Source organism: Typopeltis vanoorti, chromosome 13, assembly GCF_054136105.1.
Source record: "Typopeltis vanoorti isolate ZY-2024b chromosome 13, IOZ_Tvanoo_1.0, whole genome shotgun sequence".
Classification (NCBI taxonomy): domain Eukaryota; kingdom Metazoa; phylum Arthropoda; class Arachnida; order Uropygi; family Thelyphonidae; genus Typopeltis; species Typopeltis vanoorti.
The window spans coordinates 126,804,463-126,823,668 of record NC_143561.1 but is presented as its reverse complement, the minus strand read 5'-3'; the positions used below and the strand labels follow the sequence as shown (position 1 = coordinate 126,823,668).

The 19,206-nt window shown below is 34.5% G+C and overlaps 1 protein-coding gene across 1 annotated transcript in view; it reads left to right on the top strand.

Moving 5' to 3' along the window:
* The window catches only part of LOC150100525 (polycomb complex protein BMI-1-like), a 265,230-nt gene that overhangs the window by 171,254 nt on the left and 74,770 nt on the right, over positions 1-19,206 (top strand). The gene's annotated exons all lie outside the window — the stretch shown is intronic.

The window sequence follows — 19,206 nt, the reverse complement described above, 5'->3', positions numbered from 1 at the left end:
CTTAGATCTTGGGATTTCCTTTTCCTCCCACCTTCCCTCCTCCCCAATCCAGAAATCAAACATCTTGCAAACTGTTCTGTTTGATTGACCATGTGACTGTAGTCTGCTCTCACATTCTGGAATGCTAATAATCTCCGCTTCCTTTCTATCTTAATTTTTAAAATGATTCTACCTTTAATGTAATCCATTAATTCCTCTGATTTTTTTTTTCTTTTCCCCTTTCTTTCTTTCTTAATCTTTCTCTCTTTTACCTTTACAGTGTCAAGGATTTCTGTTCATTATAACCGCAACCATTATACGAGGATAAGGTGGTTGGCCCAATGTATCCTGTGTCACTATAAGCATTTTGTTCTCATGGCCGGTTTGCCTGCTTGCAAGAGGTAAAACCCTGCAGTCCACACCCAAGACTGGCTAACTTGGCTATGTCTGAGAAAGATCCTAAGCTCCTCAGGTCAGTGACGGGAATCGAACCCAGGACGCTCCTTTCCCAGGCTTAATGTTGCAAAGCACATAGCCACTCAGCTAATCGCACAGACTTTTTTTTTATTTTTTATTATTTTTTTAGAACTCTAATAGTTGTGCGCTGCAGTTTTTGATTATCATAATCAAATTCTAGTTATGTACTCAATGGATACAGGATGCTGTGATAATACTGCGTGATTAGTTTCCATCTAACTCCTATCAACCATTTTCCTCCAAGTTAGTCTTATCTGTCAGGACTCCAATACCATTAGATCATATACACTGAGTGACCACTTTATTAAGAACAGCATTTAATAATGAGTGGAGCCTGGTGATGATCAGTGACAATGTTAAGATAGGCTGTGATATTCAGGCAGAATTCAGCTGGTATCAGGGAACCTAACATGTGCCAAGAAAACATTCCGCACACGATTACACACCCACCACCAGCCTGAGCCATTGCTTTTTGGCAGGAGTGGTCCATAGCTTCATGTTGTTGCCACCATATTTTGGTTCTGCCATAATTACGTGATACTGTGCAAACTTGAACTCATCAGACCAGACAACATTTGTCCAATTGGCAACTGTCATTGTTGGTGATTGCATGCCCACTGAAGCCACATTATTCTGTTCTTAGCTGACAGCATTTTTGACCCATGATGGTTATCTGTTCCTCTATGCAACATCATGTTGGAGGTTTAATGGAATATTATCAGCTCTGGTAAAGGATTGAAACTAATTTTAATGCTTCCAATATTTCGTCTGTCACTGAGACATCTTCAAGGATTACAAATAACTTTTGTAACAACACACTCATATACAATATTAAGTAACACATGTGGGTGACTCTAAAATCCTATCTAGGTGGTGCACCCTCTATGGGTGTTTGTAGGTGGCCTAGGATGTAACATGGGATCTCTGATAATTAATGTTTCCCAAATTTTAGGAAGTTTTATGCAACCATATTTATTTAAATTTGGTTGATTTCTGAGTACTGCCGCAGATTCTAAAAACAGTCTTTCTTTTTTGAATTTACTATGGTGGTTTTCTCCAGGAGATCCTGTGGGTTGTAATCAAAACATGATCTGCAAGACTAGATTGATCATAGTCGTGATTGCAGATGTATGATTTGTGTTCTTTTAGACAGATGGTTGTTGATCTGCCTGTCTGTCCAAAGTAAGCCAGCTTGCAAGAACAGGGTGATTCTATATACTCCTGGCACTGAGAGAGGAGGGAGCTGATCTTTGGTGGAACAGATAAGGGTAGTAAGTTTGCGATGGGACTTAAATGCTGTGTGGAGGTTGTACTTTTTTAAGGACCTGGCTATTTTTTCTTATGTGCTAAGGATGTAGGGTATGATGATGGCATTTCTGAAGTCCTTTTCTGAAGAGATGGCTGTGGAATAATCAGTTCCTTCCCCATTCCCCAGCCATCTCTTCAGAAGGACTTCAGAAATGCCATCACCATATCCTGGAAATCCTGGACTGGACTGGAAAAGTTTTGAAGATGGTGAAAAACAAAAATCAAAGATGATTCTTTGATTTTTATCCTTCATGTTGTTTAGAAAGCATAATGGCTTGTGATCAAGCCTAACCTCCATGTTTTGACTATATCTAAAGTATTTAAGTTTCTTCAGCGCAAAAATAATTGCCATAGCCTCCTTTTGATTTATTGGAGACACCAAATGGAGAGTGGTGACCTATAAACTTTTGTCTTTGTAACTATTCTGCAATTTGAAGGTTTATAATTCCTGCCTGTCAATACTGCTATATGAATTGTTTAAATGTGTCAACATACTCAAGTGGTGTTTAATACTTCGTTACAAAAAATGGTTTATCTGAATTAATCTTGACAGAATACTCCAGCACATTTATTTCTAACAAATTAGATATCTTCCTCAGAAGGAATATTGCTGTTTTCTCAAAGCGCTTCACGAGGATCTAGAGTCTTTGATGATGTATTACAGTGCTTCCCAAACTGTGGGTCGCACCCCCCCCCCTTGGGGGCCGTGAAATAATGAAAACAAATTTAAAATCTTTTAAGACTAAATAGATTTTTTTTTATCTTTAAAGAAACGTATTTAATTTTTATTATTTCTATTTTGTTATTTTTTATATTTTAATGGAAAAAAATCACACATTGGTGCGGGTTCAGAAATTTTGCTTCCTGCATATTTCAGTGCTTAATGAATATTAGTAAATATATGCTTATTCGTATAAGTTTCATTTCAAAGCAGAAACCTAAGAATTGTAGTTTCAAATATTTCACCTGATATGGGTGTAGCAGCATTGAAACACATCCATCACATTAAATTGTTATTAAACTTTTATGTTTTTAATTCTTTATTACTAATCGTTTTACGTTTCATGTGCTTGTACTGCAAATGTACAATAACAATATATCTATCTATATAAAATATGAGATAATGTGCTATATCATATGTGTATGTAAGATGCTAAAAATGTAATATTTGCATTTGATTTTTGCAATATTTGCTGTGTATGTTTTGTATTGAATATAAACACAGACATATATTATAATAATATATGTCTGTATTACAATTTTTTTTTTCGAGGGGGGGGCACGAAATATTTTAATTTTTCCAAAGGGGGCCCTGACATCCAGAAGTTTGGGAAGCACTGATGTATTAGATAAAAATCTTTTTCAGGAATGCAAATCTCATTGAAATCTGAAGACTTAAAAGGAGGAATAGAAGAATCATTTGATTGTGAAACTGGATATTTATAAGTAGGTTTTTTGTATTTGCACCTTGCAGTGTTATTATTCCTGCTTCATAGCAAGAGTGTTTATAATCAAAAATTCCTTTCGAAAATAATATAAAAAATATTACTGACAATTGCAGAACAAATCAAAAATTCTTGAAATAGGTACATTTAAGTTAAAATCTGGAAATTCAATATCAGTTCTGAAAACTTCAATTGTTATCTCTTGATTAAAAATACCTTTTAGAGTCACATATTCTAAATTGTTTACTTGGTCTTATAAACTATTCTTTATCATTTATTTAAAAAAAAAAATAATTGCATCTTTACTGACTTAATAGAATTTTATGGAACTGAATTACTGTTCTTGTCATTTTCTGAATATTGTTTTCAGAATTTACAATTTTGCATACAATTTTGCAACACATTTAAATTAGAATTCTTCGGCTTCCTAGAATCGAAAGAGGGAAGACTTGGTTGATCATATGGTTTAGAAAGTTTTGTAAAAATCTTTAGGATAGAACCTTGACTCATGGCTCTTTTCATTACACCTGTAGCAACAGAACCCCCCCCCTTTTTTTTTTTTTTTTTTTAAGATCTGAAATTGTTAACGGAAGTTGTTTCTGATGTTTGTAAGCGACTCAAACTTGATATTGTCTTTTTAATCAAGTCAAAGTTTAGAATCCTTTGAAGGTTTAATTCTTCAGCTGGATGAAATTATATGCTAAGTGGAAAGCTAACATTCCTCGTCACATTCTCTTCAACTAATGCTATGTCCATTGTATCATACCCTCTTTTATGAAGTCCTTTGCAATTGAGGTTTCAAGGTATTTTTTAAATTGAAAAAAAAAAAGTAATAATAAATAAATGTGCTTTATAAGAAATCATCAGTAGATGCCTTTACATGAAATCCATAAATAGTGTCAGTGAGCTTGTGATAAAACTGAGAAATAGTTTCCTTTGTTCTTAGGTTATAACCTATGTCATTTCCTAGAAAAATTCCTGCACCATCAGAGATTAGAACGTTGCATAATCAGCAATTTTTGATGAATTGTGACAATCTAAGACAGATTTTTTTAGCTTTCCTTGTAATTGCTTTTAGAATAAGTAACAACTGATGTCTCATCATTTACTAAGAAACCTGTGTTTCAAAAAACACTTCAGTGTTTTCCTAAAGTTCACTATTAAAATTATGGATCAAACTTACTAAATGAGTATGTTTTGAAAATTTTTCATTTCGTACAGATGAAATAAAATCACCTACCCTTTCCTTCATGCTTACACGGTGATCAGAATACATCACGAAAATTATGGAAACACACTAATCACTTGTTGGAGTAAAAACTTTAGTTTAATGTAAACCAAAATCATCTACATTTCAGTAATCATTGTAAATAAAATAAAAACTAACTAATCTTATGTTACAAACTGTTTTAATAACTTTAAATCTTACTAACTGATTTTATTAACATAGATGAAGACAAAGAAGTAAATTTACTTATAATCCTAAATTAACTTTCCCATTATATATTAAAAAAAAAAAAAAAAAACTTCCAAAACTGTAGGAGGAGATGAATATGTCATCTCATTCTTTCCAATTTTTTTAATATAAGATTGCTTAATAAGTAAGACATCATCATCATACGTATCAAGGATTTAGGCCTAGCATGGCCTGTTCCGGCCTAAGAAGTCATCGTTTAAGAGGACGTCCTGGTTTTCTTTTTCCTAATGGCTTGTACTTTAAGGCCTTGTTTTGGTAATCTTTCTGTTTTCATTCTTTGAATGTGTTCCATCCATATATGTTTATATTTTTTAATTTTTTTTATTACAGGTTCTTGGTTTAATTCTTTCATAATATCTTCGTTTCTTTTGTAATCAAATAGGATATACTTTGCAGTTTTTCTCATAAACTTAATTTCTGCTGTTGTTGATCTTTGTTTGTCTTTTTGTTTTATTGTCCAGATTTCGCTTCCATACATTAAGACCAGTAGGGCTAATGTATTGTATACTTTTAGCCTGGTTTGTTATTGAACTAGGCTTGGTTTAAATATAGAGTTAATTACTCCTGTTATTTTTAAATATTTTGCAATTTTTACGTTTATATCTTTTTCATTTTGATCATACATCCCAGGTACTTAAATGAATTCACCTGTTCTAAGATTTTGTTATCTATTACTATTTTAGTTCTTACTGGATCTTGTCCTTTAAAGGCCATAGTTTTTGATTTTTCCGTTGATATTATCATACCATAATCTTTGGATATCTCATTTAGATTTAAAATAGCTTTCTGTAAGTTACCTTCAGAATTTGTAATTATTATTTGGTCGTCTGCAAAGAGGAGAGTGTTTAAGTTAACTGTAGGTGAAAGTTTAATTCCTTGATGTAAATTTTTACTCCATTTTATTATTATTTCATTTAAGTAGATATTAAAAAGAGTTGCTAAGAGGGGACATCCCTGTCAGACCCCTTAGTTTATCTCTCTTGTATATGATAGCTCGCGATTTAATCTTATTTGTATTTGATTATTTTCATATATACTTGTGATAGCTTTTAGGATATTATTTGGTATTTGTCTTTCTTTTAATATGTTAAATAACATGTTTCTTTTAACTTTGTCAAATGCTTTTTCAAAGTCAATAAATGCAATATGTGTTTCTAAATTATATTCTCTTCTTTTCTCTATTATTAATTTTAGGCAAAAGGCTGGATCTATACATGATCGTCCTTTTCTAAATCCATTCTGTACTTCTAGAATAAAGTTTTCGGAATATTTCATTAGTTTGTTATTTAAGATTCTGCTATATATTTTGTAACAGGAATTTAGTATACTGATACCTTCATAGTTTTTAGGGTCATCTCTATTACCTTTCTTAAAGATAGAAATCACAATTGCTTTTTTCCATTCTATTGGGGGGATACCAGTTGAGTACATTTTATTTAAAAATAATAAGAGTCTTTCTTTTAATCTTGTTCCTGCTTATTTATATAGTTCTGAACCTAGCTTATCTTCTCCAGATGATTTTCCATTTCTTGTTTCTTTCAGGCTGATTTCTAATTCTTCTTCAGTTATTTCCTTTTCATTTTTGTTAATTGTTTGCCAGTTGTCTTTTTTAAAATATTTGTCTGTCCACAGTTCTGTGTAGTAATTTAGAAATTCTTCTAATTTTAATTCAGTATTTAATTTTGTTTTCTTTGGTATCTGCATTTAGGTGTTTCAAAATCTTATATACATTGGGTCTTATTTTATGTAATCATGTTCTAAATTAGAAACAAATTTATTCCATGATTCTCTGTCTTTTTCTGACTTCTCTTTTAGCTATGGCTCTTATTCTTTTATATTCTATTTCATCTTCTAATCTTTTACTGCTTAACCATTTGTGATAGGCTTCTTTTTTCTTTTTGATTATTTCTTTGATTGTATCATCCTAGATCTTCAGTTTTTTTCTTTCATTGAATTTTTTGGTCTTTCCTAAGCTTTCATTTGCTGCTGCATTTAGTATCATTTTTATATTAAGCCATTTTATTTCTATTCCTTCATTTTGTTTTATTTTATCTAGATATTGGTTAATTCTTTGTTCATATAGCCATTGTACATTTGTGTCATTCAGTAGTCTAGTTTTATAAACAAATGTTTCAATTTTTCTTTCTGTTCTTGTTACTTGTATCCATTTAGGTGGTAATCTTAATTTTATTTTAACAAGGAAGTGGTCACTGCTTATTTCATATCCTCTGTGAACTCTAACATCTAGTGAAAATTTTGATGTCTTTTCATTTAATATGAAGTTGATAGTTGAATGAAATTCAACTTTCATTCAAGTCTGAATGAAAATCAGATATTCCACAATATCACTATTATTATTGTGTAGCCTTTTTTTTCTCTTCAGTTAAAAAAAAAAAAAATAAATAAATATCATCATTATGCGTATCAAGGATTTAGGCCTAGCATGGCCTGTTCCGTCCTTAGAAGTCATCGTTTAAGAGGACATCCTGGTTTTCTTTTTCCTAATGGCTTGTACTTTAAGGCTTGTTTTGGTAATCTTTCTGTTTTCATTCTTTGAGCATGTTCCATCCATTTATGTTTATATTTTTTAATATTTTTTATTACTGGTTCTTGGTTTATATATATATATTTGTGGTAATTTGGATCTTATATGCAGTTTATCGCATTAACTGCTAAAAGTGGGAGCAGTTGTCACTGACAGGTTATCTAACTGATAAGCTTAGGTGTTGATGGTTATTCGTGACTTATTTTTCACGGTATTAACAACACCACAAACTTTTATCCACAAAGATGTTTTTATTAACGCTAATATTTCGCTGATTTTCAACTCAGCATCATCAGAGCACAACACACATGTAAACGCGACAGTGAGTGAGTGAAACAATATAATTGCAAAAGACAAAAGATCAAAAGTCCTATTTTTGGCACCCTCTAACGGGGGGAGGGGGGGAGGCACAGTTATGCAGGAGTTTTTCTTAGGATAACTGTCTCCCAAATTTTTGGCAAATTAATGCAACCATATTTGTTAAGGTTGGGAGAATTCTTCAAAGCCATTGCTGACTCAAAAAATAATTCTTTCAGATCTATAACGACTCCTAAATAGCACATTCGTTTTCCTCCATCTAATCCTGTGTGAAGGAGTGTCCGAAGCGTGGTCTGCCAGTCCCGACTTGCCATAGTAATAGTAGCGAATGTATCTTTCATGTTCTTCCAGGCGGATGTTCACTGATCTTCCTGTTTGTCCATAATAGGCCAAGTCACAGTCACATGGAACTTCATACACTTCTGGGTGTGCTAAAGGGTGAAGTTTATTTTTTTTATTTTATCCTTTGCGAGCGGATCAGAGTTGCCCGCTTGACATGAGGCTTGAAGGTGGTGCGAAGGCCATGTTTCAACAATACTTTGGCTATCTTTTCCGATGTACCTCTGATATAGGGAATGGAAATGGTCATGTTGTATTCTTGTGTATTGGGGGGGGGGGGGGGCAGAGTAATGGGCCTATGTAGTATTTTTTCTATTTTGTAGGGATTGTAGCCATTGGCTAAGAACGTATGGCGCAGGTACTGGAGTTCATTGGTCAGAGCTGTATCGTTAGAACAAATGGCTCTGGCTCTGTGTGTAAGTGTTTTTAAAATGCTGTACTGTTGGACTGGATGATGATGTGATTGTTTATATAGGCATCTTCCTGTGTGTGTGTAGGCTTCCTGTAAATAGAAAAAGATAGTGATCCTATCTACAAACAGATTAATGGTACTGCTATGTGTTCCCCCCCTCTCCCCCCCATTAGCAAATTTTTACATGGAACACTTTGAGAACAAAGTACTTAACACAGCTACATACAAGCCACAAGTTTGGTTGCGCTATGTAGATGATGTGTTTGCCATCTGGCCCCACGGACAAGACACTTTGGACGCTTTTGTCACCTACCTAAACAGCCAACACCCCAAAATTCACTTCACAGTAGAAAAAGAATCAAATAACTGTCTACCATTTCTTGACACATTAGTCACCTGCTTTTCAGATGGATCACTATCTTTTTCTATTTACAGGAAGCCTACACACACAGGAAGATACCTACATAAACAATCACATCATCCAGTCCAACAGTATGGCATTTTAAAAACACTTACACACAGAGTCAGAGCCATTTGTTCTAACGATACAGCTCTGACCAATGAACTCCAGTACCTGCGCCATACGTTTTTTAGCCAACGGCTACAATCGCTACAAAATAGAAAAAATACTACATAGGCCCCATTACTCTGCCCCCCCCCCCCCCACTATACACAAGAATACAACATGACCATTTCCATTCCCTATATCAGAGGTACATCAGAAAAGATAGCCAAAGTATTGTTGAAACATGGCCTTCACACCACCTTCAAGCCTCATGTCAAGCTGGCAACTCTGATCTGCTTGCCAAAGGATAAACTTCACCCTTTAGCACACCCAGGAGTGTATGAAGGTCCATGTGACTGTGACTTGGCCTATTATGGGCAAACAGGAAGATCAGTTGAACATCCGCCTGGAAGAACATGAAAGATACATTTGCTACTATTACTATGGCAAGTCGGGACTGGCAGACCACGCTTTGGACACTCCTTCACACAGGATTAGATGGAGGAAAACGAATGTGCTATTTAGGAGTCGTTATAGATCTGAAAGATTATTTTTTGAGTCAGCAATGGGCTTTGAAGAATTCTCCCAACCTTAACAGATATGGTTGCATTAATTTGCCAAAAATTTGGGAGACAGTTATCCTAAGAAAAACTCCTGGATAACTGCTGCCTTTTTTTTTTTTTTTTTTTTTTTTTTTTTTTTTTTTTTTTTTTTTTTTTTCCCCGTTAGAGGGTGCCAAAAATAGGACTTTAGATCTTTTGTCTTTTGCAATTATATTGTTTCACTCACTCACTGTCGCATTTACATGTGTGTTGTGCTCTGATGATGCTGAGGCGAAAATCAGCGAAATATTAGCATTAATAAAACATCTTTGTGGATAAAAGTGTTTGTGGTGTTGTTTAATACCGTGAAAAATAAGTCATGACCGACAGGTTATATTTGAAACTGATATAGTATAAAGAGATTATTTTTTATTGTCATCAGTCTCTCATGATGTTACTAAATTAATGTAGGAGATTTTCTTACCTTGCTTTAACCAAGGATTCAAATCCTCTCTCTTGGATCAAGAGCATAATAGAAAAAATATAAAAGCGTAGGGATTTGAGATCTTCAATTATAATCTTTGAATTTGCTACTTGTACTTATATGATGGAAACATTCAGTGAACCATCTCATCTGAAATATTTGTTTCACATGGCACTGGGTTTAGTACACTGACATTCTGTGTTTATTTTGTATATTATGTTTCCTTGCAATTTAGAGTAGGAAAATTAGAACTTATCTTAGAAAATGAGAGTCATGTTTTTTGTCCAAGCCCTCTCACTCCTGATACTGTGTCTTAAACTCATCACACTTTCCAGCACTGTATTCCACTTATCCATCATTCCCTGAACAAAAAATCTTACATTTTTTACTTCTTTGTACAACTTTAAGATGCGGGGGGTCTCTTGTTCTTTTCTCCCTCCTTTCGCTCCTTCTCTGTCCTATTAAAAATTACATCTGTTTAATACTAGTTAAAGACCCTTCATCAGTTCAAACATTTCTATGACATTATGTCTATTATTCTTGGGTGCTTTACCCATCAGACAGAATTCTCTTGATCTGTCGTAATAGCCAGCATTCTGACATTATCTTAATCTATGATGTTATGTTATTCTGTCTAATCTAATTCTATTCTGGACTTTGTTTTCGAGAATCCTTGCACTTTGAAAACCAGGTGACGAAGTTTTTGTATAGCGCAACAGTAACTTTCTTATCTGTGCATGTCAGTAACATCACTATTGCAGTAATCTGTTATGTCTTTTCACAGTTGTTAGAAATGAGTGAGTTTGTTAGGTAAACTCACTCATAGCAAACTGTCAAAACAGTACTAGCCCATTCAAACACTCCCTTCATCACCCTTTGATGCATTTCACTCACTAATATTAAATTATTAGTCTTACATATCTGTCACACCTGAAGCCTATTCAAATCCTCTTGGAGAACTACAGCATCACTTACCCTTCCTGACCATCATTTGCAAGCAGTTGAATATCCCCATGCAAACAATTCACAGAGCTTAACATCTAACATTCCCCAAAACCATGGTTTTCTGCAGTTCGTTATAACGAGTGAGTTTGTTAGGTCAGCTGACCTTCAGCATCACTTACCCTTCCTAACTTTTCTTTATCAGCAAGCAGTTTGATATTTCCATAAGCTCATCTTCAGGTGCTATAATTAAATCCAATGGTCTTGTTCTATATTTTCTTATTGTGTGTGATGGTATTTATCTCTCAGAAAGTCAACTTGTTTTCAGATGTTTTTTATAGATCCCATGCCATAGTCTTCCATAATTGCAATCCTTTGTGATCTCATTCTTTTTAGTTCCTTAACCAATCTGCTTGAATTTGCTAAACATGCTATTGCCTAAAAACACGGAATTCTTTTGAAGGAGACTAATGCCCCCCACCACCCAAAAAAACTGTGTAAAGAGAATCTTGTGAAACCTTGCTGCATTGGGCTAATCTAAAGATGTAATGAATTAATATTTATTTTTGGAGATATTAAGAAATATTGGAGCATTGTTCATTGCTCATCCCCTACCTAATTTTTTTTTAAACATCATCATATTCCTGACATGTACCCTGAAGGGGGTGTACAGGATATTATGATAGTACTACATGAAGAATTACATCATTACTAATTTCTTATCAACAATTTTCCTCCAAATCCATCTGTTATCTGTCAAGACTCCAATATTATCAGATCTTATATTTCTATCTTCTAAGGCACTTTTTACTGTATCAATCCACCTATATTTTGGTCTGGGTCTTTTTCCTGCCAACCTGGCAGAGAACACTTCTTTTGCTAATCCTTTCCCATTCTGTTTATTGACAATACCACCTGAGATTAACTCTGCTAATGATGTTGAGTTCTTTCCTAATATCCTTGTTTTTAATATGATGTTGCCACTGCTGATGCCATCTGTTCACACCTAATCTTTCTCGGGATATCTATGGTCTCTCTACTCTTTGGTCAAGTGTTTTATTTTTAACCCAGCTCTCAGTTCCATAAGTTAAAATTGATTTGGAGATATCAATTTTAAGCTTTTATGCAGCTAATTTAGTGTTTTGACTAATTTCTCTCTTATTCCATATAAATTTATTCAGTTAACTTCCTACCATACTAGTGTTATAAAAACGTTTTTCTGTTACCCTGCTTTGTTCTTGTTTTCTCTATTTAAAACTTCGTGAATGGTCGACTGCCTTAACTATGAACTGCCACCATCTGTTTACTATATCCCATGTTCTCACGTTCTATAGCAGGGGCCGGCAACCGGCGGCCCAAACATGTATTTTTGGTGGCCCATATGTTGAATTATTTAAATAATACATTTTATAATCTGAATAATAAATGAAAAATAATTTGATATTTATACTTCATATCACCATTCAACTTGGCACGATTCAACCGTGTGAGTCATCATGAGTGGGAATAACAAAGGAGACTTCATCCAATGACAACTGAGATTTTGGGGCACTTTTGCAGTTACATTCCCTGGTCTGTCTATTTTAATAAAATAGACAGACCAGGGAATGTAACTGCAAAAGTTCAATAAATTGAAGAATTGAAGTTCACTAAATTGAAGAATTGCAAAAGTTCAATTCTTCAATAACATCAACTATTATTTTCAGAGGATATATATTTGTTAAAAAATAATTTCAAAAATGGGTTTAAGAAAATAATTTTAAATTGCAGATGAAGGAAGAAGGTTTAATGATGAATGATAATAAAGATTGATATAATAAAAATTGATAACGTAAGTATTTGTTTCACTCACTATTTTCTCGTAATTAAATGCTTGCGGCCCGATTATTAAATATAAAAGTTGAATGTGGCCCGCGGGTCTGAAAAAGTTGCCGACCCCTGCCGTATAGTCTAACGAGTTTGTTTTATGATTGCATCAGTTAGACTATACATTGAGTGGGAGATTATAAGATCTTAAATCAAAGACAAAGCAGATATTGTTTGTATTCCCCACTTATATATATATATATCCTTACTTTAAACTAGTTGTGGCTTAATTATAAATCCCATAGACTTCTATCTTATACAGATTTGAATATTTTAGGATAGCTCATTTACAGAATCAGTCCAATGTGTTATTCACAAACCATTTAAGTTTAAAGGAAATATTTACAGAATGATTCACATTCACATATGTACACAATGTCATTTCAATCCTCTTGCTAGTCTTAATTCTTTCTAAGCTAATTTACAATCTAGCATAACATTAACTGAATATAAGACATACCTTGTTTAAGCTTAATTAAACATTAATATACATCATCTCATAAACATATAAACACTTAACATACTTTTTTGTTCAGTATTATAACTGTTTACAATTCTTATTCAGCACACAGTCTTTCACATTAACCTTTTGTTCACATGCAAGTCTTCTTGTCTTTCTTTCCATCTAGCAACTCGTTCCTGATTTTCCTGCTAAATTTCTTTCTTGTCTGAGTCATCTATTATTCCTTGCCTTATAGGACCCTTAACTTGGCGGCAGTGTACAGCTCTTTCCTTTCAAGAAGATCGACACAATACTTCTCACATGGTAGTGGACCCAGGTAGAAGACTCAAAGACATAACACACTTCTCTTTCAATTCCTGACAACAACCTTATGTGACGGCAGACCCAGGTAAGAGAAGACTTGGAAAACTCCAAGACAAATTTCCTCCTCGACAACCTGCCTTACATACGTTCAGACTTCCCTTTTGTGCATGCGCGTGTCTCTCGAAAATGGTTGCATGTTGACCTTCGGACATGTGATATCATTCTTCATGCGTCTGTGGAATTATCTATCCATGCAATTCTTAGAATTCTTCACTATGGTCATGTATTGACCTTGGGCTTGATGACGTCATTCTTTGCATGTCTTTGGAAATTTCCACCTATGACAATTCCTGGAATTCTTCACTATTTTTATAATTAGACTTACTAATTTAACATGAGTTAATATCGCTACATGATGTCATGAGCCACATTTTAACAAAGGCTCGTTACAAAATTACTACAAAAATTACATTATTCTCCTAAACAAAAAACATATAAAAACAAACATAATGAGTTACGAAATCATATATCATGAGAGATGTTACACCGGCTCTGTTGATTTTGTTGTCTTTCCCTATTTAATTTACTGTTTTCACTAAAAATTGTGCCAAATTAGATTAAATGTTTTTCTTGTTAGGCTCTCCATTCACAATGCAGTTGATATTTTCAGTGTTTCTGCCTATTTTCATTGTCTTTGTCTTGTTATTGCTGATTTTTCATACAAATTTATTACACGAATTATTCAGTTTAGTCAGGGAATCTTGTAGACTTGTGCTGGATTTATTTAAAAGTATAACATCATCTGCATAAAGTAAAAAGCTGAGATTAACATCTCCAGTTTTGATATCAGGTTTATTACATCTTTCCTTCATAATGCTATCCACATAGATAATAAATAATAGAGGGGATAATGTACTTCCTTCAATTCTAACTGCTGACTTACAATGAGTAAGTCAGCAGTTAGAATTTGTTTAACCTTCCAAATGGCCAGGATATCTATAGATGTCCAACTAAATCTGGATATGATTCAGCCCACCTGTTTAAATAACCAGGATAAGAAGTGCAATTTGACCATCCTGTCCATTAGAAGGTGTGATAAACCCTCACACTGAAGAGAACGTTTAATCGGATTATCTCACGTTCGTAGCTACCTCTCAGTTGCCATATAACAAGAAACTCATTTCCTTGTTCTATGCTGGTCAACTGGATTTTAGTTATATAGGTTAGACTAAAAATAGAGAAATTATTTATATTTTTGTTTTCTCTTTTTATTGTACAATACGATTTTAATTTCTGGACAAAATAAAGGTGTCTTGCATAATTTCTTCACTTAAATATTGCCTTACCTTAAAGAACCAATTTCATTTTTAATTTTTTTGCGCTAATTTTTTTCTAATCGCTTTCTAGACAAAACATTATTCTTTGTTCTCGAAGAAATTGATTCACGATAATTATTTGAAATATTCTTTTAAAAAAAGAAAAGAAAACCTGCTGCCGACGTTCCAGATTATATTATTTTTACTTTTGTACAAAACCATCGAAATCGAATAATACTTCACAGATTTCCTTTAGGACACGCTGGAGCAACTTTGCTTTATAGAGAATAACGTGAAATTATTTAATCATATCACTAAATTTTTTCTTTATATTATATAGTAATCTACTGTTCTTTGTACTTTCACTTTCTTGGTTTCCCTGTATAATTGGTTATTACAAAATGAAATTAACAGTTATAGATATTTACTGCATAATTCATATATTTTATTCTCCAGTTTTTAAAGTAAGCGATACATTTGCTTATTTTTATCATTCAAAATATGTATATCAAATGTGAAATTTCATTTCCTTTCACAATACAATGAACTTTATTTCGAATTTGATAGCATTACCCCCCCCCCCCCTCCCGTTGCAACATTACCAGACACCCGAAAGCTGTTATGGAACATAGGTACAGTTTTTATTTCATTCGTTATTTTTCCATAATAATTGTTCCACATAACGTTTAATTTTTTCGACACAGAAACTAAGTTTTGATTATTATAAATTTGCAAATTATAAATAAGAAAATATACATATTATTCCCCTATTATTATAAATCAGAAAGTTATGTGACGTTGGCAAATAGGGGAAATTAATATTTAAAAACACTGTCATCCTACAAATGCAATATCAGAATATGCTTTGAATGTCTTCTAATCAATCACTGGTAATTAATTTACGGAATTAACAACGCCTTTAGTGCACATACCATATCTTTATGTTCCTGAAGATGACAATGTGACATTGTCGAAATATAGAAGTGATTCATTAAAGTTATCTTTAATTAATTTACTTTACATGCGTTGTTAATTCCGTAAATTAATTACCAGTTATGTCTAACCAACGTATAAGTCTTACCACTAGAATCATGATCATCCACGGAGATGCAATCGCACGAAAGGCCCGTCAATACGGCAAATTGAGGTTAAAGATATCGAGGCAAATAAATCGCCTGACATTCCTAAAACGCTGCCGGGATAACAAAGTGATCCCCAACTGTGTCAAATTGAAGCACCGTTTCACTTCCGAGAAAGCTCTACGCATTTATAACCGCACTAGCTTCGCCCTGTTAAGAGAACAAATTACCGCGACGCGCGTTCTCCTTGCCGACGAAAACAAAAACATACGGGCGCTAGAGGAAGAGCTTTCTAACACACTTGGCCTTGATCTATGGTCGATACTCCATGACATATCATGCACATCGGCAAGAAAGGAATTCGAAAAAATACGTAGTCGGCACGTAAAAAAATATGAAAACCTGACCAAGACTTCTACTTCTGTACCCCAGCCACCACTTAACACAGTAGTCAACCTCTCGTCGGCAGTTTTAAAGCCTGAAGCACTCACCGCACTTTCACGTGGTCACAATTTCGCCCTAGCTCCAAAAAGGATTCCTGCTGAAGAAATCATGATTCAAATAGAGCATGGAATTCGCAACCTGCCTATCCATATCGCCAACAACGTGAGACTGGATGTAGTCGGTGTTCTCACTAAAGCCAAACCTCCAAAATCCAACTTATCCAAAAACGAATATACAGCCCTACAAGAATTAAAAAACAACAAAAAAATAGTAATCACCAAAGCTGATAAGGGAAGCGCCACTGTGGTACTCAATCAAAAAGACTACAAAGGTAAGCTAAATTCTTTAATACGAGACCGTACTACTTACCTCCCCATTGAATATAATCCGACCAGCTCTCAGATTAGAACTATCCACAGACTCCTTAATAAGAAAGTCACTTCTTGGCCTGTGGAAGTCACCAACAAGCTTAAACCTTATAACTCTAGACCCCCCCCCGATTATATGGACTCCCAAAAATACATAAACAAAATGTGCCATTACGTCCCATAGTGGATGGCATTGATTCCCCCACATATAAATTAGCCAAACATTTAGCCAAAACGCTCACACACTACACTGGCAACACACCATCACACATAAAAAACTCGGCCCACTTTAAAGCCAGTATAGAAAACCTCACACTCCAAAACACTGACATAATGGTCAGTTTTGACGTCTCCTCCCTATTCACTAATGTCCCACTCAAAGAAACCCTTGAGCTCATCCAAGCCAAGTTTCCTCCCGATATCTCAGCCCTATTTCAGTTCACAATGAACTCAGGCTATTTCGTTTGGCAAGGAAAGTTCTACAAACAGATAGAGGGGACAGCCATGGGTTCACCACTTTCCCCACCCTTGGCCAATTTCTTTATGGAGACATTTGAAGAAAAAGCCTTAAACTCCGCCCCACAAAAACCCACTATTTGGCTTCGTTATGTGGATGTTGTGTTTGCTATATGGCCACATGGCTCAGACTCTCTCCACTCCTTCCTAACACACTTAAACAACCAACATCCCAGAGTCCAGTTCACCTTAGAAAAAGAGGAAAACAACACCCTCCCCTTCCTAGACACTTTAATCACCCGCCAGCTTGATGGATCTTTGGTTTTCTCTGTTTACAGAAAACCCACCCACACTGGCAGATACATTCACCAGCAATCCCACCACCACCCCTCACAACAATATGGGGTGATAAAAACACTATATAACAGGGCAAAATTAATCTGCTCAGATGACAAGGCCCTGACTATGGAACTAAACCACATCCTCAACACTTTCTTAGCCAATGGCTATAACCCCAAAAAAATCCAAAAAATACTAAAACCTGAAAACCACAACCCCCCTCAACAATAAAGACTACACCAAGTCTATCACTATCCCCTACATCCAGGGCACCTCTGAAAAAATAACTAATATCCTCAAGAAATATGACCTTACTTCCTGTTACAGACCATATAAAAAGTTGGCATCCCTTATCCGCTCTACCAAAGACCAACCACTTCCCCTAGACCTACCGGGTGTATACCAGGTCCCTTGCAGCTGCAAATTGTCCTACTTTGGCCAAACAGGCAGAACAACAAATATCAGGATTTCAGAACACCAAGACTACATCCGGTTTCACCAGTACAGCCGCTCTGGGCTGGCAGACCATGCCTTAGATACCCACCATAAAATTCGTTGGAAGAAGACAAAAATAATCCATCGCAGCAAGTTTAAATACGAAAGATTATTCAAAGAATCTTCAGCAGCTCTAAAAAACGTTCCTAACCTCAACAAATTTGGGTGCATGAAACTGCCATAAATTTGGGAGACTTTCATTATGAGAACTTCAGCCCAACGGCCAAGACTACCAAATTAGCCCGCAAGAGGGCACCATTAGGACTTTAGGAACAAAATTAGTGTCTTAATTTCTTCCTCATTTGCTTTGTTAGTTCCTTTAGTGCACATACCATATCTTTATGTTCCTGAATATGACAATGTGACATTGTCGAAATATAGAAGTGATTCGTTAAAGTTATCTTTAATTAATTTACTTTACATGCGTTGTTAATTCCGTAAATTAATTACCAGTTATGTCTAACCAACGTATAAGTCTTACCACTAGAATCTAATCAATCAGAAAGATGGAAAAACAGAACAAGGAATTTCTGCCTGTAAAATATTCAGTTATTGCACTAGGTACTTTAGTGTGCTGCCTTCTGGGCATGTTCTTTCGATCTGGTTCCCAGGGGTGTGGGGGGTGTAATCTCCGTTAGTCTACAACTTGTTACTGGGCAGAAAGGAATATTAGAAAGTATACCCAATATACAATTCATTTGTGAGATGGCAAGCAAGAGCAGCAACAGCAGTAATTTTTTTCAAGATAGTTATCAAATAATTTAGAATTTTTCGATAATACAAGTGAAACTGATCACTATAAATAAAGAAATCATTTTTGGCATAAATTTTGGCATCAGCCTGTAAAAGAAATGTCAGTTTTCTGTGTTAGGATATCTGAACAACAGAAAACGAAACAATACATTCTTGCTTGAGGCAATTTAGTGTGACCTCTAGGAAACTTTCTCTCTTGTGTTTCTCAAAAGAGTTATCTAACTTTTAGCTTTTCCTCTAGGTAAGAGGATTATTGTCCAGCATTTCTAAGACTTATTTCAGAAATAGCAATCAGCAGAAATAGAAGTAGTAATATTTAGATTTTTTTTTTTAAAAAAAAAAAGAAACAGAAAAAGAAAAGAAACATGTTGAAAATACAGCATTGTATTTCTAAATCTTAGAATAATTTCAGCAGATTGCTGATTTCAGATTCAAAGAAAGAGTACAGAATTAGAAGCTTCGATATACAACAATATTATTGCTTTATTTCTTTTGTCAAAATGGTAAACTGAAATAAGAGATTTTGAATAAAGTCTGAAAGCTTTCAAAGC